Genomic DNA, 21,824 nt, shown 5'->3' with positions numbered 1-21,824 from the left:
CTGAGAACCCTCTCTGTATTTACCAAAATACTAGTACGATGTACCCAAATGTTACCCATGAGATTTCACTCAACTTCTACTTTAAAAAATTTTTCAACTATTCTGTTTGATTATTTTACAATAAGCATGCAAAACTTCTGTAATCAGAACAATCACTAGAGCTGTTTTCATTTAGAAGAAATAAGGAGATAAAGAGGAGGAGGCAAAGGAGGAAGAGGACGATAGAATGGGAAGGACCTTCTGGTTGCAGGTGAGGAGGTTCAGGAAGCCTTCTAAAACATCTGTCAGATCCTGTTATTCTGCTCATACCCTCCCATGGCTTCCTGACACAATTGTATTGAAATCCGAGCCTGGACAGCCTGCATCTCCCAGGGGCCTGGTCCTGCCTATCTGGGATCTCCTTACCCACCACTCTTCACTCTTCATTTGCCTCATCGAGCTCCAGCCATGCTCCGAATCTGCCTGCTTCACTTCTTCACTGCATTCAGGTCTCTCGTCAGGTGTCACCATGGAGACTTCTAGCCACTACTCCCTCTTTTTGTCTGTACTCCTCAACTTGATTTATTTGCCTTTGTCATGGAGAAGCAAATTTCCCTCTATATTCCTAGGTTTTTTTCTGGCTGGTCTAAGAATTAAATTGACATGTGACAAATTAACAGGCGAATCAAACAAAAATTTAGTAACATGTATACATAGATGAGACCCATGAAAACTGAAGAAACCACCAAAATAGCCAAAGCCCTCACCTTAAGTACTATCTTCAGCTAAAGACAAAAGAGGATGTTGGAGGTAGTGGTTTGGGACTTCGAAGGGGAGGAAGGCAGTTCACGTGAAGATGGAAAAGCAAATGTTTGTTCAACAATGTTTTCTGGGCCACCCAGAGACAATGGGACACAGAAACTCTGGGCCCTGCCTGCGAGTTCCCCCACTGCATCAAGCCCATGTTCTTTGCAGCTATCTCTGGCAATAGCTCTATTCTAGAACAGGCCCTTTATCTAAATTCATTAGGAAGCTGAGAGGGAGGTAAAAAGAAAGACTTCCTGAGTTTTCTGTTTCTTAAAAATAATCAGCCTAAAATAATCCTCATGCCAAGGAGACACATTTTGGGGTCGCAAATTTTGTTCCCCTACAACTTTTTATACTTAGCACACACTGCCTGATATTATATTAACTATGTTACTGCCTTTCTCCCCCAACAGAATGCAAACTCCAGGAGGATTTGGTTTTGTTGACCACTCAGTCCCCCAGTGCCCAGAACAGTGTCTGGCACAGAAAATGTGCTTGGTAAGTATCTGTGGAGTGACTCAAGGAGACAGTAGGCCATGGATGACACAAAATTTTCACCTTTGGTGCCTCAGTGTGAATTTGTTGTCATTCTTAGGTTTAAGAGGAAGCCTGGGTCAGACTACACAGAAAATTGGTGAATTCTGGTTTGAGCACATGGAATTTGAGAAATTTGAGGGGTTTGGGGGAAATAGAACAATTCTGCCAACAAACATCCTTCTGTACTGTGAAAGAACAAAATTCAACTGAGTAAATTTTAAAGATTTAATTGGCTTTATTCAGTGATTCATGAATTGGGCAGCATCCAATCCAGCAGAGAGAAAGTATCTCCAAAGAGCTGTACAAGACAGAAGATTTTTATACACCAAAGGGAGCAGGAACAAGGAAGTTATACTGGACATGTGCTGATTGGTTAAAGAAGGGTTACCCCACCCCACCCCTTACTTGAGCAGAAGGAATGCCTGGAGCTGCTCAGGTAACCTGAGCTGAGAAGGGCTGATTGGATGGATGGCCTGGGCCTTCCTACTCAGGGTGAGCTGAGCATAGAAAGTCATTCAGTTTGGATTAACTGACATGGGTTTTAGCATGAGTGACTCCATTTTGGGCCCAATCTGGTTGCTTTAACAGTACCAGTATAAAAGAAAGAGAAACAATTGATAACTGAATACATAAGATCCAATTTACACATACTTCTAAGCTACCATGAAGGTGACTTCAAAGTCTGGTCACAATTGCATGCAATTTTATACAGTAAAGTAGAAGAAAGCACAATGAAAATGCCTCTTAGTTCCTTAGCAGACAAATGTGTGTGCCTGTTACTGTCTCCCCTTTACATGCTCTGTGCGTATGAGAGATTTCTGAATTAATTTCAGGGTAGGTGTTTACAGTTCCAAGGATCAGAAGACCTTGACCTTGCACTGAAAAATCCGCAGATAGGGCCCCTTTTGGGGCTTATTATCTTTTCAGTGAGACACTCTAAGGAGGGAGAGAAGGCAGGGATGGCAGCTGCTTCCCTCCTCAAAGAAATTTCAGCGTTTTACTATACAAAGAATAATGTAGAAATGCTCCGTAAGATGTTGGGTATGTGGGACTGGAACTCTGGAGATGAAGCTGGGACTCTTCCACATTTGATGGTCTTCATGTGTTGGAAACACACCAGCAGAATTCCCACCGCCCCCCAAACGCTAAATTACTATTAAAAATTCTTTCATTATGCTCCCTCCTGTTTCAGTTTTCAAGATTGTAGCTATAATTTTTCTGTCGGTTTGTTTCTTAAACATAAGAAAAATGTTTGTTTTGCTTCTTGTTTTCTTTAGCAGAAGGTGTCATTCAGCCCCTTGTGGGGTAAGGAAAAAGAAGAGAAGAGAATTAGTCTCCAGGATAGAAAGAAAATCTCTCTCTCTTCTTGATAGAATTAAATAAATTGGCAGACTTTTTCCTGCCCTTTAGGAAAAGGAAATCTCTTCTTCAGGCTGAAGACTTAGGCTCTTCCTCAGACCTATTAAGAAAGAAAAGAAGTGAAAGCAGCTTTTATCTTGAGAACAAAGAAGGAAGTGGGCAACATCTACCAGGATGTAGAGGTGCTGCGAGAACTAGAGGGAAATGGATGAGGAGAAGGGAAAAAGGGACCATGGGGGCAGCCAGGGGAGAACACCAAGAGGAGCATTGCAGGACACATGTTCTTAACCGGCTCCACCCAGACGCAGAGGCTTTGGCCCACTGCCATCTGCATTCTTGGCGACTCTCTAGGGTTCCCGTCAGCCCAGCAGGGGTCCTGGTTGGTGCCAACTAAAAATTGTCGCTCACCAGCTGGTTCTACAAGAACAAAATCCCTAGCCACTGCAGTCACTAACCTACAACACACCCTGAAAGGAGTTCAGGGCAGTGATCAGAAAGGAGGCACTCTGTGCTCTGGGAAAGCTGGCAAAACAGACCTCCAGATAGTTATTTTCAGGAGATTTTTTTGAGTGTCTTTTCAGATATAGAAAAGCACTAAAATTATTAACAGAGACATCTGCTCCTTGTGACTAGCAGCAACCTTCTTATAACTAGCGACAACCTTCTGCCAAAATGTGTGCTTGATTTCATGTATTCCCCCTTCACTAAAATCATATATATACTGACCTCCCCTCACCTCTTCGGAGCAGCTCCTCCACTATCTGAGAAGCTGTCTCCTGCGCTATAGTCCTCATTTGACCTCAAATAAAACTTAACTCCCAGCTCTCACATTGTGCTTTTTTTTTTTTTTAAGTTGACAATGATTATAAAGCAAACCTTTTTTTTGAAAAATGAACAAAAAAATTACCACAATTCCACATTTTCCTGCAAATTAATAATAAAATACTTTCTAGGACCTAAGAAAAGATCTTGTAGATGAGGTTGTATTACACCTCATTACTAAAATATTTGAATAAGAATTAAAGATTACACAAAAAGCCAGGAAATGCAAGCATCCAAACCTGCTAAATTAGAATATTCAGAAGTGGGGGGGAGGGTATAGCTCAAGTGGTAGGGTGCTTGCTTAGCATTCACAAGGTCCTGGGTTCAATTCCCAGTACCTCCTCTAAACAAATAAATAAATTAAACCTAATTACCTCCCCCCACCAAAAAAAAAAAAAAGAATATTCAGAAGACAACTGAATTCATGAGGATAATTTTTTAAAATGTTGTATCACCAATGCCTGTGGAAAAACACAAACATTGATGACACTGTGTTGGAAAGTTTACTAGAAGAGTAAACCTATGAATATAAAGATGATTTGGAAATTCCTTAGGTAATTGCTTTCAGTTATATTTGTCTTTTGTATATGATCCAGAATGATATCAAATAGAAAGCTATACCTAAATAAATCTGAGAGGTCTTTGAATAAATATAAAATAAAAATGATGTGACTAGAAAAAACATTATAAACATACTTCTCATACAAATACTGAGTCCATGTCAGAGTTTTAATCAACTCATTAATGAGGGAACCAGCTGGGTGACAATGCAGGTTCTGAGGGGATAGGAGAAAGTGGATTAATAAGTGAAAGAAGGAAAGCTAAAAATAAGATTGTCAAATCAGATGCAAAACTGATTCATGAGCTACAAGGCAATAAATCCAAACCTTTGAGATAGCTCCCCTTATCTGTCTTCTGTAAATTAACCTGCTACTTGACAGAACTGTAAAAAAAAAAGACTGGTTCTAAGTCAGTGCATTATATTCTCAGAGCCCAAGGACGCTTCAGGAGAATTGTTGGACATAAAAAGATTGTACAAGCAGCTTTCTGCCCAATTTCCAAGTTATAGATAGTTTTTCTGAACACTGAAGAGACATCACAACTGAAATATTTTCTGCAGACAGTATTCTTCTTGGAAGATTTTGACAGAGGCTTGTGTATTAGGGTACTGGAGGAATTTTTTTTTTTTTTGGCTAGTGGATGGCATTTTATTCTGTTTTTTTCCTTTTTTGACTCGTTTATTTCCCATAGCATGTCTTCGAAGTTCATCCATGCTATAGTGCATGTCAGAATTTCCTTCCTTAATAAGGCAGAATAATATTTTATTACATGTGTATAGCACATTTTGTTTACCCATTCATCTGTTGACAAATACTTAGTTGCTTCCAACTTTTGGCTTTTGTGAATAATGCTGCTGTGAACTTGGCTGTACATATATTTGTTTGAGTCTCTGCTTTGAATTCTTTGGGATATATATACCCCAAAATGAAATTTCTGAATCAAAGAATGATATTTTAAAAATTAGGTTTTATTCCTAGATGAAAACAGGCAAGATACTCTTTGACATCAATCATAGCAATTTTTTTTAGATCTGTCTCACCTAATTAAGCTTAAAAGCTTTTGCACAGCGAAGGAAACCATAAACAAAATGAAAAGACAACCTACAGAATGGGAGAAAACATTTGCAAATGATGCGACCAACAAGGGATTAATTTCCAAAATATACAAACAGCTCATACAACTCAATTTCAAAAAAAGGAAAAACCCAATTGAAAAATGGACAGAAGACCCAAGTAGATATTTCCCAGTTGGCCAACAGGCACAAGAAAAGATGCTCCATATTGCTAATTATTAGAGAAATGCAAATCAAAATAAAAACTCACACTGGTCAGGATGGCCATCATCAAAGAGTCTACAAATAATAAATGTTTGAGAGGGTGTGATAAAAAGAGGACCCTCCTACACTGTTGGTGGTAATGTAAATTGGTGCGGCCACTATGGAGAACAGTATGGAGATTCCTTAAAAAAATAAAAGTAGACTTGCCATATAATCCAGCAATCCCACTCCTGGGCATATATTTAGAGAAAACTCTAACTTGAAAAGACACATGCATCCTAATGTTTATAGCAGCACTATTTACAATAGCCAAAACAAGGAAGCAACCTAATGTCCATCAACAGATGAATGGATAAGGAAGATGTAGTCTATATATACAATGGAATACTACTCAGCCATAAAAAAGTATGAAATAATGCCATTTGCAACATGGATGGACCTAGAGATTATCATACTAAGTGAAGTAAGTCAGACAGAGAAAGACAAATATCATACGATATCACTTACTTGTGTAATCTAAAAAAAGTGATACAAATAAACTTATTTACAGAACAGAAACAGACTTACAGACATAAAAAACAAACTATGGTTACCAAAAGGGATGGGGGGAAGGGAGGGGTAAATTTGGAATTAGGCATTAACATATATACACTATTATATATAAAACAGATAAACGTCAAGGATCTACTGTATAGTATGGGGGACTATTTTCAATATTTAGTAATAACATATAATGGAAAAGAATCTGAAAAAGAATACATATATATATACATATAAGTGAGTCACTTTGCTGTACACCTGGAACATTATAAATCAACTATATGTCAGTTAAAAAAACAGAATTTGCTAAGTGAGAAAGAACACCATTAAAAGGTTTTTAGCAGGGTGGTGACATGATCTGGATGTGTTTTCAAAGGACTGCTCTGGCTTCATATGGAGATGAGACTCTGGGGGCCGAGAGGGAAGCCACCAGGCCCGTCCCAAAGTCCATGCAGGAAGATGGTACCTCACTCAGAGCAGGAGCACAAGAGAGATGAGAAGCATTGCATCTTGATTTTCTTCTTAGTTGGAGCCAAACAGATTTGCTGATGTATTTTCCGTAGTTAAACACAAACATAAGGCAAGTATCCCTACTGTGTTCTTTTGCTGGAGAAGTTGAATGTTTAGCACAGTAAAAAAAGGCTGTTTCCTTGAAGCTTGAAGAAAAGACAATCAAGATTCCAATGGGCGTATAACTAGCAGGCCCAGCACAAGTCGGGGGCTACAGGATCATCCAACCTATAGGTGACAACCTGCAATAGGTTTGACCAACTGAATTCTTAACTTCCTACTTTGCTCCTGCATCTTGGCTTCTCGATGGTCCTTCCTGTCACCGATTGGTTCTCAGTGATCATAGGGCCTTCTTGTCCTGACTCCCCAGTTGCCCATCCAGGCAATAATCATGTAACTGAAGAGTCTCCGTAAGGTCCCAATCCAGACAACAGGAGTCTGTATCTCTTTCTGTTTGTTGATGCTGCAGACTGTAGCCAAAGCACAATCAGCCATATCACAATTGGAGCCTAAAAACAACCGATCTGAAGTGTTATCTGTAAGTAACTTAAACTGTGTAACTTAGTAACAAATATTACATTATCATGTCACTCACATGCTAGATCAAGGTGCTGTAACACCTGGAGGAGATTCTACACATGTTCAGGAGCAAATGTCAGTCAAATTGCCAGTACTTCTATTCTTAGAAAATGACAGCAACTCTGCCATTCTGCCCAGAGTTTTTCAATTCATGTTGTAAGTCCATTTCCATAATTATGTTCACTTTCAGGTCTTAAAAAATCCAGTGCAGTCTAAATTACATATTCAATCATATGTCCTATTCATTGCCTCTCTCCTCTCCCAAGTTTAGCTGTGTGCTAACGATGCTTCCCTTTGATGATTCTCACCTCCTAGTGCTCATACCTTTATTCAGTCCCGTCCCACACAAAAAAGGGTTCACTTGTATAAGGGCATTGCAGAAATAATGGCATATTCAAGGCTGACATTTTGGCTTCTAAATTGCTCTTTTTTGATTCACTCACTCTGGGGATGCCATCGACCATGTCTTAAATACTCTTAAGTGGCATTATGAAGAGTTCTACTTGGTGAAGAACCCCTTCCCAACAGCCAGTGTCAGCTCACCAGGCACATGAGTGAGCCACCTTGGAAGCAGATTCTCCAGGCCCAGTCAAGCCTTCAGATGACTAGAGCCCTTGCCAACATCCAGACTATAATGTCATGAGAGACCATGAGCCAGTGACACCCAACTAAGCCACTCCCAAATTCCTGATCCACAGAAACTTGTGAGACAAGAAATGGTTCTTTTTGGTTTAGGCTGAAAGTTTTAGATTAACTTGTTAGGCAGCAATAGATAACTAATACATCCACATATTTCCTTTGCTGTCTCTGGCTTCTCCAAGGTCAATTAGAGGAGGAAGAATTAGAAAATAGGAGACTAATAATGTACCTAATTGGTGCTATTATAATCTGGCTGGAGGGGGAGGATATGGCTCAGTGGTAGAGTGTGTCCCCAGGATGCATGAGGTCCTGGGTTCGATCCCCAGTACCTCCACTTAAATAAATAAACCTAATTTCCTCCCCACAATAAATAAAAACATTGGGGGGAAAAAAAGGTAATCTGGCTGATGGTGCAGCCCAAATACCGGCTCTCTTGCTAGGATGCAGGCTATGAGCTCTTTTGAGATTCTGCTTGGACCCTGACACAGACAATGTACCCTCTGCTCGTACTCTTGTAATGGCCCTCCTCCTCAGCAATGCCTGTGATTGTGGGACTCACAGTCTCCTATTGCTGAGGTTCCCCTCACCCTGACAGGCTTCCCTCTGGGACAGGCTACTTAGAAGATCACCCAGAGCTCAGTTAACGTTCTTTGATGTCCGTTTAACCTAAGGGAAATACATGTGAATTTGCAATGCAAGATGGTAGATATGTGGGCAGCTGCTCTATTACCTTCAACTCTCCAGTGGAGAAGGAGGCACACGTTTCTACACTTATGGATGCTCCCAGATCTCAGGGCACACAAGAAACTTCTCACTAGTCCGTGTGCTAGTGACTTCACCAGGATGAGTCCCATGGACTTTAGCAATCCATCAGGCACAAGAAATACCCTTTTTCCCTTCTTTTAGGCACCCCTAATCCTTCCAGAGAGTCTTGTTGAAGCCCTCTTCTGTTGCCCTGGTGTGGGGTAAGTAATTCTCTCCTCTTCTGGCTCGATGTGGAGAAAGAAATCCTCAAGGCTATCTGCATGACAGAGCTTAGAACTGTAGTCTGGTTTGTCTTCAGAAAGGGATTTGTACTTGTACAATAATACTCTTAATTTGTTGCTCTGGGTCACTGGTTGGTATGTGAATTCAAATATAAATGGACCTTAGGAAAGTTACACACTGAACTTGGCATGTTTCAGGCAATGCATGGACATCACTCCTATTGTGTGAGGACCCAGATTGTACATTGGGTATCTCTTAGAAAAACTATTAAATTAGCTTCAAAATACAATAAAAGTATGTTAAAATTTTAAAATTTCTCTTATAATTATGCTCCCTTTATATGACAACTGGAGTCTTTTTGTTTGTGTTTTGAGTTTTTTATTTGTTTGCTTTCCTTTCCAAGATTGAAATGGGGGTTTTGAAGAGGTGGAAATGCGTAAGATTTTATGTCAAGGCAAATCTAGATTTAAAGTCTGTTTTCCTGCTAGCTTATTAAGTTAACCTCAGTTCTCTGAGCCTCTTTTTTGTTGTTTGGAGACAATAATGTTTATTTTGAAAGATTTTTATAAGTATAAAAGATGAGAAAATTTGCTTAGAATAGTTTCTGGGAAAGAGACCCCCAACAAAGTGCAGCTAGTACCAACTATTGTCATTATGAAAGTATACAGAGTTTTTACATAGTTGAATATAATGGAGATTAAATTTTGAGTTCTAATTTTTTTATTTAGCTAAGCTTGTTTTGAAAATGTTTTCCAGATGTTCCACAATAATCATACTTTTATTTCAGTGACTGTAAAATATTCCAACATATTGATATTTTATCATTTATAAGCATTTCTCTATTCCCTAAAATGTATTTATAGTTTAAAACTTCTTCATTTTTCTTGCAGTTTGAAATTATGTGCTATAAACATCTTCATATGTATAGCTTTTTTCTTATTTTAAATTAGTCCTCTGAGCTAAAATTCCAGTTGTAGAACTACCAAAGTGGGTCATAGTGCATGAATATTTTCGTGATTCTTGATATGTAATCTCTACTGGAATTTAGGGCACTGTCAAAATCATTTTTTATTCCCAGGGGACCCCTCTTTGGCCAGATATTTTCTGACTCAGTTGTGCATTTAGCAGGAATAGGTGCCAAGGACAGAAAGCACCACCATGTCACAATGGGTTCAGTCTCTGTTTGAAGACAGGTTGGCCTTTAAGTGTGACTGGAGGTATCAGATGCTGGCACTGGGGATGGACATGAATTGAATAGATATAAACACTCCATCTTCTTGGTGAGGGCTCTAGAGGGGCCATAAATTGCCCCTGTGTAGTAAGTGTGAAATAACAGCCGGGTGGAGGTAAGAGATGGAATTGGAGACAGAACTGGAACTAAATTATACGAGGCTTCTAGTCTTCTGGGCTTGGTTTTATTCTGCATGTGCTATAGTCTAAATTATGTCTCCACCCTGCCCGCACCCCCATTCATATGTTGAAACCCTAACCTTCGTGTGACTGTACTTGGAGATTAGGTCATTAGGAGGTAAATAAGCTAAATTAGGTTCTGAGGGTGTGGCCCTGATCCAATAGGACTGGGGTCTTGTAAGAAGAGGAAGATCTCTCTCTCTCTTTCTGTACACTACAGAGGAAAGGCCATGTGAGGACTGGCTTGGCAAGGAAGCAGGTATCCAGGAAGGGTGCTCTCAGCAGGAAATAGATTAGTCAGCACCTTGATCTGGGACTTCTAGCCTCCAGAACTATGAGAAAATAAATTTCTGTGGGGTATGCTCCCCAGTCTACGGTGTTTTGTTACGGCAGCCCAAGCTGATGAATAGAGCATGTCATAGTAAGTCATCGAAAACTGCAAGCAAGGAAATGATGGGATCTAAGCTCAGCCAGGAAGCTGCTGTGACTGAAGTAAAGGAGCTGAGGGGGAGAGTCCAGAAGATGAAATCAGAAAGGGAGGGCATTCTAAATTTATGCAAGACCACATGGGACCATTGTAAGGAAAGTTTTTAGCTGTGAAATAATGGGACTTGATTCAGTGGTTGAAAAAATTACTCTCGTTGTGGGTTGGGTAGAGGGGGAGATGGCAGTGGGAGGCAAGAGAAGTGGAGAAAATAGTAATCAAGAAAGAAAAAATATGGTTTGGACCAGAGTAGTAGGTAGGTTGTAAAAAAGCAATCACACTTTAGATACATTGTGAAAGAAAAACAGCCAGGAATTGTGAATGGGTTATATGTGAGGTTCGAGAGAAAGTGAGAAGACAAGAATAACTCCAAGTTTTTGGTTTGAGCAACTGGGACAAGTGATGTAGGAAATGGAAAAGATGAAGAAGGCTGACGTGGAGTGGAGAACTTTTTGCAGAGAGGTGGGGAAGACCAGAGGTTAAGTTTTGGACATGTTGAGCTGAGATGTCTATTACATCCAACTGATATGTTGGATATCAGTCTGGACTTTGAAAGACAGATTTGGACCATAGTTATAAATGTGGGAATTGCCAGTGCATTGATGACATTTAATGCCATCAGAATAATGAGCTCACCAAGGGAGTTACTATAGGAAGAAAATAAAAGAACCAAGGACTGAGCTTGAGATTCTATTATCTTGTTGCCCTCTCCCAAGCCCCATTCAGAGCAGCAGATTCTTGGCAGCCATTTGGTTCAATATAATCCCAGTCCTGCCCGCTCCAGGGTTACTCTGCCTGCAGGTTGGGTCAATGGTAGGCATACTATCTAAAATGGCCAATCACATTCCCTGTGGCAGGAAATTTTAAATGGGACTAAAAAATAAATTAATCCTTTTCAGATGGCTAGACCTACAACACTTAAGTTTGAAGTCTAGTGAGTGAACATTTTATACTCTCCCTGTGCACTAAAAAAGGAGAGAAAGAGAAACAAAGGAGATATATAGAAAGGGCAAAGAACGAGACTGAAAATAGACCAAACCGCTTTCTCTGTATCCTTGTATCTCCCTGAGATTGGAGTATTGACCCAAGATCCTAGATTATGTTTCACCTGCGAGGCTCCTACTAAACAAGATCCTACCTTATAGGGGCTCCCAATTTACTTCACACTTCTGAAGAAGGAAGGCAGTTCTAGAGTTCTTAAGTATTCAGAATCACATTTCCAGTGGGCACTACCCAGAGTTAATTTATGGTCCAACTGCATAAACAACAGTTGTTTTTTTAATGCTATCTGTTTTCAAAATGACCGTATTCTCTGGTGAAAGCTGATGCATCACCATTCATACATTTGGCACACTTACTCCATCATCAGAGGGGCTCGAATCCATCACTGGCCCTGTTTGCTGAGTTGTAACTCCCACAGCTGCACAAAATGAAATACAAAGTCCAACAATAGACTCTTGATGCTTCAGTCACTACTGTATACCCGGTGCCTCATGCCTAACGTATAGAAAGTGTTTAATAAATATTTGTTAGATGACTAAACCAGGGAATACTAAAAGGAGCTATATAAATAGCACAAAATCATCACTGAAGAAAGGGCTCTGTGTCTTAGCTGTTCTCTGACCTCTGATATATAAATTTTGCTGACTGCATCTCTATTGACTTCAGATTTCTGTAGTATGCTTTTAGCTTTTCCTTTTAACCAGTATTCCCTAGTGCCTAGTGCTTTGGCACTGAAACCTGGATTTGGAACCTGACGCCTAGATTTTGTACCTGCAACCTGCTTTCTCCTCCAGGCCTCTCACCCAGCTAGCCAACAGAATTAAAGCAGATCCCTGAGCCATGCTCTTTCTTACCTCACTGACTTGTCACAAGCTCTCCCTTTGCCTGAAATACTTTCTTCCCTGCTTAGTCTTCTTAGTCTACCCGCACTGACTCTTTAACTCCATTTATTGCCTATAGGAAGCCTTTCTTAATCTCCCCAGTAACATTAGATTCGCCTTCCTCTGTGTTCCTATTGGGTCTTGCTCATGGTAAAATTTTCACATGACCATTTAACTACTCTTACATCTCCCCCTGTGACTCAAGAGTTCCCATGAGAGAAGGACCGTGGTCTTTTTGTCTCTGTATCCCAGAGCCAAGCATGGTACCTGGAGCTGAGAGGATACTAAAGGAATAAATGAGTGAATCTTAACTACTGAAGCAGACCATTATGTAAACTAAGCAGCTAGCAAACAGGAATCTGTTTAAACAGAAAAAACAGTTGCAATCACAAGGACCAATCAAAACACTGTTCAAAGAAGTGGGAGTAGAACCATTCTGAGCTACGTTCAGCCAAGTGGTGGTATCAATCCTACATATGCTGGAATGCTGGCCAGAGGGTTTGCAATATAAGAAACACTGTGCAGTCACAGGAGAGCCGAGAAGCCCACTTGGATAAACTGATGGATGGCTTTCACTTTTCTTTCCCCCACCCTGAGGAACACAAGAATGATAATGCCTGGCTTCCCGAGGTTCCCCTGGGAAGCATTCTCAAGATTTTCAGCCTCAGAAGTCATCTTTTCCTTTTTTAAGAACTTTAACCTGTGAAGGTAGAGAAGTTTTCCTTCTAGTAATTGTGATGTGTAAGCCATGTGCATAAAAGGGCACACAATATAAATGTATAAAGAGCAGTTAGAAAACAAAGTCCCAAGTAACTACAACCCAAGTCAAGAAAGACAGAAAAGGCACTGCCAGCACCCACCACCCTTCCAAGGGCCGTTTCCTTTTCACTCTGCCTTTTCAACTCCTTCTCAGAAGTCATCTCCCTTGTGACTTACGGCAATCACTTCCTTACCTTTATTTATCATTTTACCACTTGTGTATCTGCCTTATTTCCCTACTGCTGCTGTTACAAATTACCACAAACTTGGTGGTTTAAAACAATTCAAATGTATTACTTTAGAGGTCTGTAAGTTACAAGTCCAACCCGAGTCTCGCTGGGCTCAAGTCCAGGTGTCAGCAAGGCTGTGTTCCTTTCTGGAGGCTCCAGGGGAACATCCTCTCTTCATGTTTTCCAGCTTCTAGAGGCTTCCCAAATTCTTCAGCTATGGCTCCCTTCCTCTGTCTTCCAAATAAGCAATGTGTCATTTCTCTGACCCTCCTTTCATTGTTATGTCTCTCTCTGACTCTTAATTCTCTCTTTCAAGGAACTTTGTGATTACACTGAGTCTACTCAGATAATCCAGGATAATCTGCCCCATCTCAAGATTTTTTGGGGGTGGAGGGTAATTCGTTTTTTATTTACTTACTTTTAATGGAGGTACTGGGGACTGAACCCAGGACCTTGTAAGAGCTAAGCACGCACTCTACCACTGAGCTATACCCTGCCCTCTCCCCCATCTCAAGATCTTTTAAGAACAGCTGGAAGGTCCCTTTTGACATGTAAAATAACATACTTACAAATTCTTAGATTAGAGCCTGAACATTGAGGTGGGGGTGGAGGATGGGGGATGGGGGTGTTAGGCATTATTATGCCTAACCAGAGTAACTGTCCCAAAATCCACAGTTTAGAGTTACCTGTTTTTGTGCTTTACAAAAATGGAAACAGTCTCTTTGTACTCAGTTGTGTCTTGATTCTTTCCCTCAGCATTATGTTTGTAAGATTCACCCACATTCCCTGTGGCTGTAGTTCATTTTCATTGTATGAATATATAATTAATAGGTAATAGGGCTATTTACAGTCTGGGGGCCGTTATGAACTATACCATTATGAACATTGCTATTTATGTATTTATGTGTACTCATACACATGCACACATTTCTCCAAGGTATATTTAACAAGGTAATGAAAAATGGTTGTCCGAAGTAGTTATTCAAATTTATTATTCCCGTCAATAGTGAATGAAATTTCCCATTGCTCCACATTACTCACTCAACATGTTATTGTCAGATTTTCACTTTTTTGTCAACTTGGTGGGTACACAATGGTATCTCCTTGTGGTTTTAATTTGCATGTTTATGATTAATGATGAGATAGCGTCTTTTCATATATTCTTTGGTAATTTTAATTTCTTCTTCATGAAGGAATTGTCCAAACATTTAGCCCATTTTTTCACTGGGTTGTTTTTTTTTCTTATTAACTTGCAGGAAGCCATTATATCTTCTAGATATAACTCTTTTGTCATTTCTTAGTCTTCAAATATTTTATCTAATTCTGTCTTTTTTTAAACTATCTTTATAGTGTTTTTGATAAAGAATGTCTTCATTTTAATGTAGCTTAATGTATCAATTTTAACATTTATGTTAATGTTTCCTTTTTAAGAAAACTTTCCCCAATGCTGAGATCATAAAGATTTACTTTTATTTTACCTTCTAAAAGCTTTCCATTTTTGCTTGTCATGGTTGGGTCGATAATCCATCTAGAATTGAATTTTGGTATGGTGCCATGTAGGGGTTCAATTTCATTTCATTTTTTAATGGATATCCAGTTGACCCAGTACTATTTATTAAACAGACCAATTCTGCAGTGCCAACATTCTCACAAATCAAGTGCCCATATATGCAGGAGTTTGCTTCTGGATTTTCTATTCTGTCTCATTGTTCAAGTTCTCTACCATTACAGTAACACCACACTATCATAATAACCGTAGTTTTATGGTAAGTAATGATATCTAGTGACAGAATAAGACTTCCCATTTTGTTCATCTTCAAAATAGACTCAGCTGTTTGTGAAATAAAATTCATATTTTATGGCAAGACATAAAAAGTTTTCTCTACCCCTTGGCCTCCCCCTTCCTCTCTACTGTGCCCTGTGTATCTGCATTATGCATCCAGCAAACCTCCCTCATTAAGAGCAATACCTGCTGAACCATAACGAACAACAATCGCCCAGCACCAACAAGACAACTCTGTAAAAGATAACATTCTTGATCCTATAAGGGATCACAATGACCCACTACTTTGTACTTGCAGGTCTGGATTGTGTAAACTGTCAGTTACATAATATACTGACATGTTATAATACAATAGTATATAATATAATAATGTCATTTGGTGTACAGCTCTCCGTCTCAAAATCTTATATAGCTCTGCTTTGACTTCCAGTGGGCAGAAGCATTCTCAGTGCTTTCTGAGGGGCCATTCCCAAGTTATAATCCTCAATTTGGCTTGATTAATTTTTCGTCAATGTGTTCTTAGCCCTTCCATGTTTAGATAACTTTTAGCATCAGATTGTCAGTATATATAGATATTGCATTGAATTTATAGATCAATTTGGGCAAAATTGAAGTTTACAATATTAAACATTTTAGGTTATGAACATGATACACCCCCTCATTCAAATAGGATATTCTTTAATTTCCCCCAATGAAGTTTTATAATTGTCTGCATGGAGTTCTTACGTATCTTTTGTTAGATTTATTCCTAGGCTCATAATTGTTTTTTGATGCTGTACTTCAAATTTCACTTCCTGATTTTTGCTGTTATATAGAAATATACCTAATTTTTGTTTATTGACTTTGTATTCATTAATATTGATCATCCCTTTTATTAGTCCTAATATTTTTCCTATAGATTAAAATTTTTTTCATATACACAGATTATCTCCATATAATAATAGTATTTTATCTTATTTTCCTCTCCTTATGCCTTTCACTTATTTTTATTGCCCCTTTCACTGGTTAGAACTGTTAGTATTTAATAAAAAGTACTGCTATTATACTTCTTTGTTTTTCCCTGGTTTCAAAGGGAAAACTTTCAATATTATTAAATATAATTGCTGTAGGTTTTCTTGTAGATATATTTTTCAGAATAAGGACGTTCTAGTTTGGTGTTTTTACATTGAAGTATTGTTATATTTTACAAAATTTGCCTATATTGATTGAGAAGATCATGATTTTTCTCTTTGAACTTAATAATATGGTGAATTACATCAACTAATTAATTCTTGGGATTATACCCAACATGTAATTTTTATATTGCTGGATTTGCTCTGATATTTTTTTTTTTTAGAATACTTGAGTATATTGCGAAATAAGATTTCTGTTTCTGGTTCCAGAACAAGATGGCATAGATGCACTTTTCCCTGCTCTTCTTCTCTAAATACAACTAAATACCTGGAAATAATTCAACAGACAATGATGGGGAACTCTGAGAGCTGTGCAGAAGGTGGACTGGCCAAGTACCTCAGGACCTGAGGAATGACAACATGGTAAATTCGCTGGGTGGTTTGTTTATTTTTTTAATATCCCAAATACCTCAGACTAGGCACCTAAAACCTAAAAGAGAGACCCAAAACCCAGAGCCACCAACAGGCATTGACCAAAAACGAAAAGCCCCAAAGGGCTAGGAAAGGGGAAACCCAACAGAGACCTAGCGAGGAGCCCCAACCCCTGCTCCAACACTGGTCATTCCCCAGCCATGCCAGCCCCAGCACCACAATCAGGCTCTAGCAGGTGGTGCAATCTGTTTATAGCAGCAGGAGCAGCAGCAGCAGCAAAGTCCCGACAGGTAGGCATACCCTTCTCCACAACCACAGCAACGCAGAATCAGGTTAGCCTGCAGCAGCAATACCGCCAAAGCCCCAGGGCGTCCCAACCCCCAGTCCTCAACTGGGGGCACAGGCAAGCCAATCAAACGCCCAGAGCAGCAGCAGAGAAGCCCAGACATGCTGCCTCTGTACCTGATCCACATCTGTGACACCAACAAGCAGGCCAGTCTGCCCACAACACCAGCGGCAGAGGGAACATCAACCAGGCACTCTGCCCACGAGCCCTAGATCCAGTGGCGTAAAGCATCTAGGTCCAGAAGTTTGGTGTCATCCACCTTGTTGATAATCTCATCATGTTTTTATTTATCCAAGAATTTATTTTAAAAGGAAATTCCAATCATAAGGCCAGAGAAACAACCTGGCTTCATGCTAATAAAAATCTCTGGGTTAATAGCCACCACTATTCAGTAAATTCTGGGTATGGTTGATTAAAACAATTTCTAATCTGGCTAAATATATCAGCATTCAAATAGTATTGCTGTAAGTTATTTACAAGGAAAGACAGAATTCTTTGTGGAGATCAAGGTGAAGTCCATAAGCAAAGTCTTCATTTCCCTACAACCATACCACTAAATTATTGGTCAAAGTAGAGTAGGCTGAGAAGTATTTTTAGGCATCTCATATTTGGTCTAAATGACCACCATTTTCTTGTGTAACGACTTCTTTAATGAATTGTTCTCAAGTTTTGCTTGGGGTTTGAAATATGCTGCTAAGTAAGGCACAAGACGTACACAGAATGCATCCTCTTTCTTACTGTGAACATTTAAACATTTTCCCATCTTAGATCTTCTTATCAATTTCATTTGCAAGTATTTTAAGTGCTCAGAATATAATTTGAGTGAGGCTTCAAAACTCATTTTAGATCAGCAAGATTTTCTCTTCTAATCTCTTTACTCAGCTTCAGTTTTACTTCTGTCATTTTAAATGAACACACATTCTTTGTGGGAAACAGAAGTAAAACCAGATTTGAATTCAAATTTTTTTGTCATCTTCCAGTTTTGTGTCATGGACCCCAAAAAGAGGCTTATTTCTTTCTTTTTTTAAAAATAGAGTTACTAGGGATTGAACCCAGGATCTCATGCATGCTAAGCAAGTGCTCTACCACTGAGCTATACCTTCCCCTCTTCATTTCTTTCTTAATAGTAAAAGTTTTCTTTGTTTATCTTAGCATTTGGTGCAAACCTCATATATATCTAGCCCTTATATTTTTAGGAGAAAGAAATACGGTATTTTGGGCAAGGAAGTTGGGTCTGAGAAGGAAAAGTTTGGGCTGGGCCAAGACTGGGCTGGGCTAACCCATGAATTTTAAGTCTCACCTTGCTAGACCAGTTTCGGGTTACTGCAAGCGACCCTTTGCTTCCGCTTTTATGATACTGCCTAGCTGTATTCACTCTATTGGTTGATGGACCCTGAGCTTGTAAGTGACCCTATAAAACCTCACTTACACTGCCCAGAGGCGCTCAGAGCTCTGGAGTGATAGCCCCTCTGAGCCCGCAGGCATAATAAACCTGAGTACTCCAACCATCCGAGTGGTGTTTGTTTCTTGGCTCCCTGCCATTTCTGTAACAGGTCTATGTGGTAGAAATGGTAGACAACCTACAATAGACTAAAACGGAGAACAGATAAGAAAGCTAAAATCAAGTTAATGTGCCCTTCGTAGACCTGCATCAGTTAGTTGCCTTCCCCAGTGGGAGAGACATGCAGGAGACTGGAGGTCTGGAAATGGAGGGATAAGGGAGAAGTTTGAATATTTCTTCCATGCCCTGTGGCATACCAGGATATGCTGCCCCAAAATATACCTCTTTAGCATATGGATTATGTTGAGCTAAAGGCCACTGAATACCAGCAGACACTTGAAAATCTTTAAAATAAGGGACATGTTTTTCTTTTGTAAAGGAAATTTACATTTGTAAAGTAATTTTCCATTTGTAAGGCTGTCTCTCCCAGACCAGGAAAAGGAGAACTCATAATATGCCTTATCAATGGAAAATGCATCAACTTGAATCTGCATAACAAATCTTACCAAACAACTCTTGTTTTCCGTACTTTTCCTAGTCACCTTCCTATAACTTGCATCCTCAGAAACCCAAATCTCTTTTTCCTTTGTTGGCATTTAAGTCCAAGTTTTAACTACCCCTTTGAGTTACTCATCTATGGGTACTCCCATGTGTATGCACCATGCACACATTAATAAACCTGCTTGTTTTCTTTGTTGATATGTCTTTGGCCAGTCCAATTTACAGGGCTCCAGCTGGAGAACCTAAGATAAGTAGAAGAAAAATACTTTTTCCCCTTTCCTACAGCTCTCTTCACCTACTGCAGCATATCCGGCAATGGCTTCATTCCCTATAGGTCTCCAAACTTGGCTGCCATGGTTTCAGCTTCTGCAGGATGACCCCAGTTCATAGTGTAAAAGAAAAATTATGCAGCAGATACTTGTTAAAAATGGCAAGGCAGATTTTATGCAAGCTACTGCAATAAGGGAGAGAGACCTTGATATAGAACTGAGTTCAGCTCTGAATATAGCAAGGACAACTGGGGATTTATAGCCAAAAAGCAGAGTGAAAGGGTCAGTGAATGAGAAAGTACTAAGACAAACTTGATTAGACATCAAGGGTAGGGAGAATTCTTGCTCAACTGGCCTAACAGGATTTTTTTCTAAAGGCAGACCAAGAACTTAGATATTAGGGGTAAAGAATGAGGAATTTGATCAGATATGAAGGGCAGGGGGATTCTTGTTAAAACTGGGCTCAGCAGATGAAAGACATGAAAAGCCAATGTGGAGGCCAAGTCAAAAAAAAAATCACTCAAAGGAGTCTGACTAAAGTTCATGATTGTACTCTAACTATATTGCTTTTGTTCCTCCAGCTGTGGAGGCATGATTGCTTCATGGTTGTTGCTAGTCTCTGAGTTGCCTCACCAGCCTTTGGTTTCACAACTTTTCCATCACATGTGTAATCAATTTCCTGCATTAAATTCTTTTTATTTTTATTATTATTTTTTGTTATACTTGTTAATAAAGTTTAACATACATCCAAGTATAAAATCCTACATGTACATGAATCCTAAGCTTGATGAAATTTCACAAAGTGAAAACACATCCATGTAATCATGACCCAGATCAAGAATCACAAAATGAGCAATATCCCAGAAAACCCTCGTTTGTCCTTTTGCAGTCACAACTCTGCCAAGATTATCCTACTAAGTCTATAAATTAGCTTTGCCTATTTTTAATTTTATGTAAATAGAAAAATACACTATGTACTTTTTTATGTCTGACTTCTTAGCCCAACAGCGTACCTGTAAGATTTCTCATTGTTGTCTATCTGCAGTTTGTTCAGTCTAGTTCCTGTATAATAATAGCATTGTGTGAATATATAAATTACCTATTCTCTGGTCATGAATATTTGAGAAATTTCCAGATTTGGGCTTGAATAGTGCTGCTATAAACAGTCTTATACATTCCATTTAGTGAACATACTATGCATTTCTCTTGGGTATATATATCTAGGAGTGCAACTGCTGAGTCACAGATGTGCTTATGTGCAGTTTCACCAAAGTGGCTGTACCAATTTACATTACCATCAGCAATGATGAGAGTTCCAGCTGCTCCCCGTCCTCACCAATACTTGGTATTGCCTCCCTTTTTCATTTTAACCATTTCTATGTGTATGTGGTAGCATTGCATGATGTTTTAAATTTGCATTTCTCTCATGACTATGAAGTTGACCACCTATTTATATTATCTCATTTCAGAGGCTTATCTCATCTCTTCAGTGTTTTTTTTTTAACATTTTTTAATTGAGTTATAGTCAGTTTACAATGTTGTGTCAATTTCCAGTGTAGAGCACAATTTTTCAGTTATACATGAACATACATATATTCATTGTCACATTCTTTTTTGCTGTGAGCTACCACAAGATCTTACATATATTTCCCTGTGCTATACAGTATAATCTTGTTTATCTATTCTACATATGCCTGTTAGTATCTACAAATTTTGAACTCCCAGTCTGTCCCTTCCCACTCCCCTCCCTCTTGGCAACCACAAGTTTGTATTCAATGTCTGAGTCTGTTTCTGTTTTGTATTTTTGTTCTTTTTGTTTTGTTTTAGATTCCACATATGAGAGATCTCATATGGTATTTTCCTTTCTCTTTATGGCTTACTTCACTTAGAATGAATCTCTTCAGTTTTAAATACAAATCATAATTTCTTTTTCTTGTTTGACTCATGTACCTAAAATGAGGAGTAATAAATTTATTGTTGTTTTTCCCTTTTTCCCTCCATCCCATCTGTACTTCTGATATTAGTCAATTTTACCTTTCTTAGCATATTTGCTGTTTAAAATGCCTATAATTTTATTATTTGATTTGTCAGCCTTAAGTTGTATGCACTGACTCCCAGGGAACAGAGAGAAGGTAATCACTAAGTTTACTCTACCTAAGAATTTCTATCCCCTCTTCTCCTCCTAATTTTTGGTAGCTATATTATTTTCAGGGTGTATAATATTTATATTCTTATCTATAACTCTAGTCTTCATATTTCTTTCAGTTTAAGTTCTTGAGTTGAGTATATTCAATGTCCCTTGCCCATCCATTTGTAATAGTTTCTTCAACAGTATTTGGGTGGTTAGAATTTATCCTCTGGAAGTTTCCTTGAGAAAGTTTAGGCATAATATTTCTTGAATTTTTGCATGTTAAACCATCTTCTGTTTTTATGTTTGGAAGACAAAACAATTGGATTTTAAATCTTTGGTTTACATGCTTTCTTTCCACGCTGTCTTGAAGGTGCCAACCCAATAACT

At 38.9% G+C, this 21,824-nt stretch overlaps 1 long non-coding RNA gene and 1 other non-coding gene across 2 annotated transcripts in view; both read left to right on the top strand.

The window, feature by feature from the left end:
* LOC140697317 (uncharacterized) overlaps nt 1-21,824 on the top strand; it is a 101,208-nt gene that overhangs the window by 66,442 nt on the left and 12,942 nt on the right. The window contains exons 3-4 of the long non-coding RNA XR_012074236.1: nt 1,200-1,284; nt 16,528-16,680. This is a non-coding gene — a long non-coding RNA (uncharacterized lncRNA). The remainder of the gene's footprint in view (nt 1-1,199; nt 1,285-16,527; nt 16,681-21,824) is intronic.
* Nucleotides 7,871-7,943, top strand: TRNAP-AGG (transfer RNA proline (anticodon AGG)). The gene has a single exon. It is a non-coding gene; the product is annotated as a tRNA-Pro (tRNA).

The sequence above is a fragment of the Vicugna pacos genome, chromosome 7 (assembly GCF_048564905.1).
Source record: "Vicugna pacos chromosome 7, VicPac4, whole genome shotgun sequence".
Classification (NCBI taxonomy): Eukaryota; Metazoa; Chordata; class Mammalia; order Artiodactyla; family Camelidae; genus Vicugna; species Vicugna pacos.
Note: the sequence above shows the minus strand (reverse complement) of the source record. Positions and strands in the feature narration are given on the sequence as shown.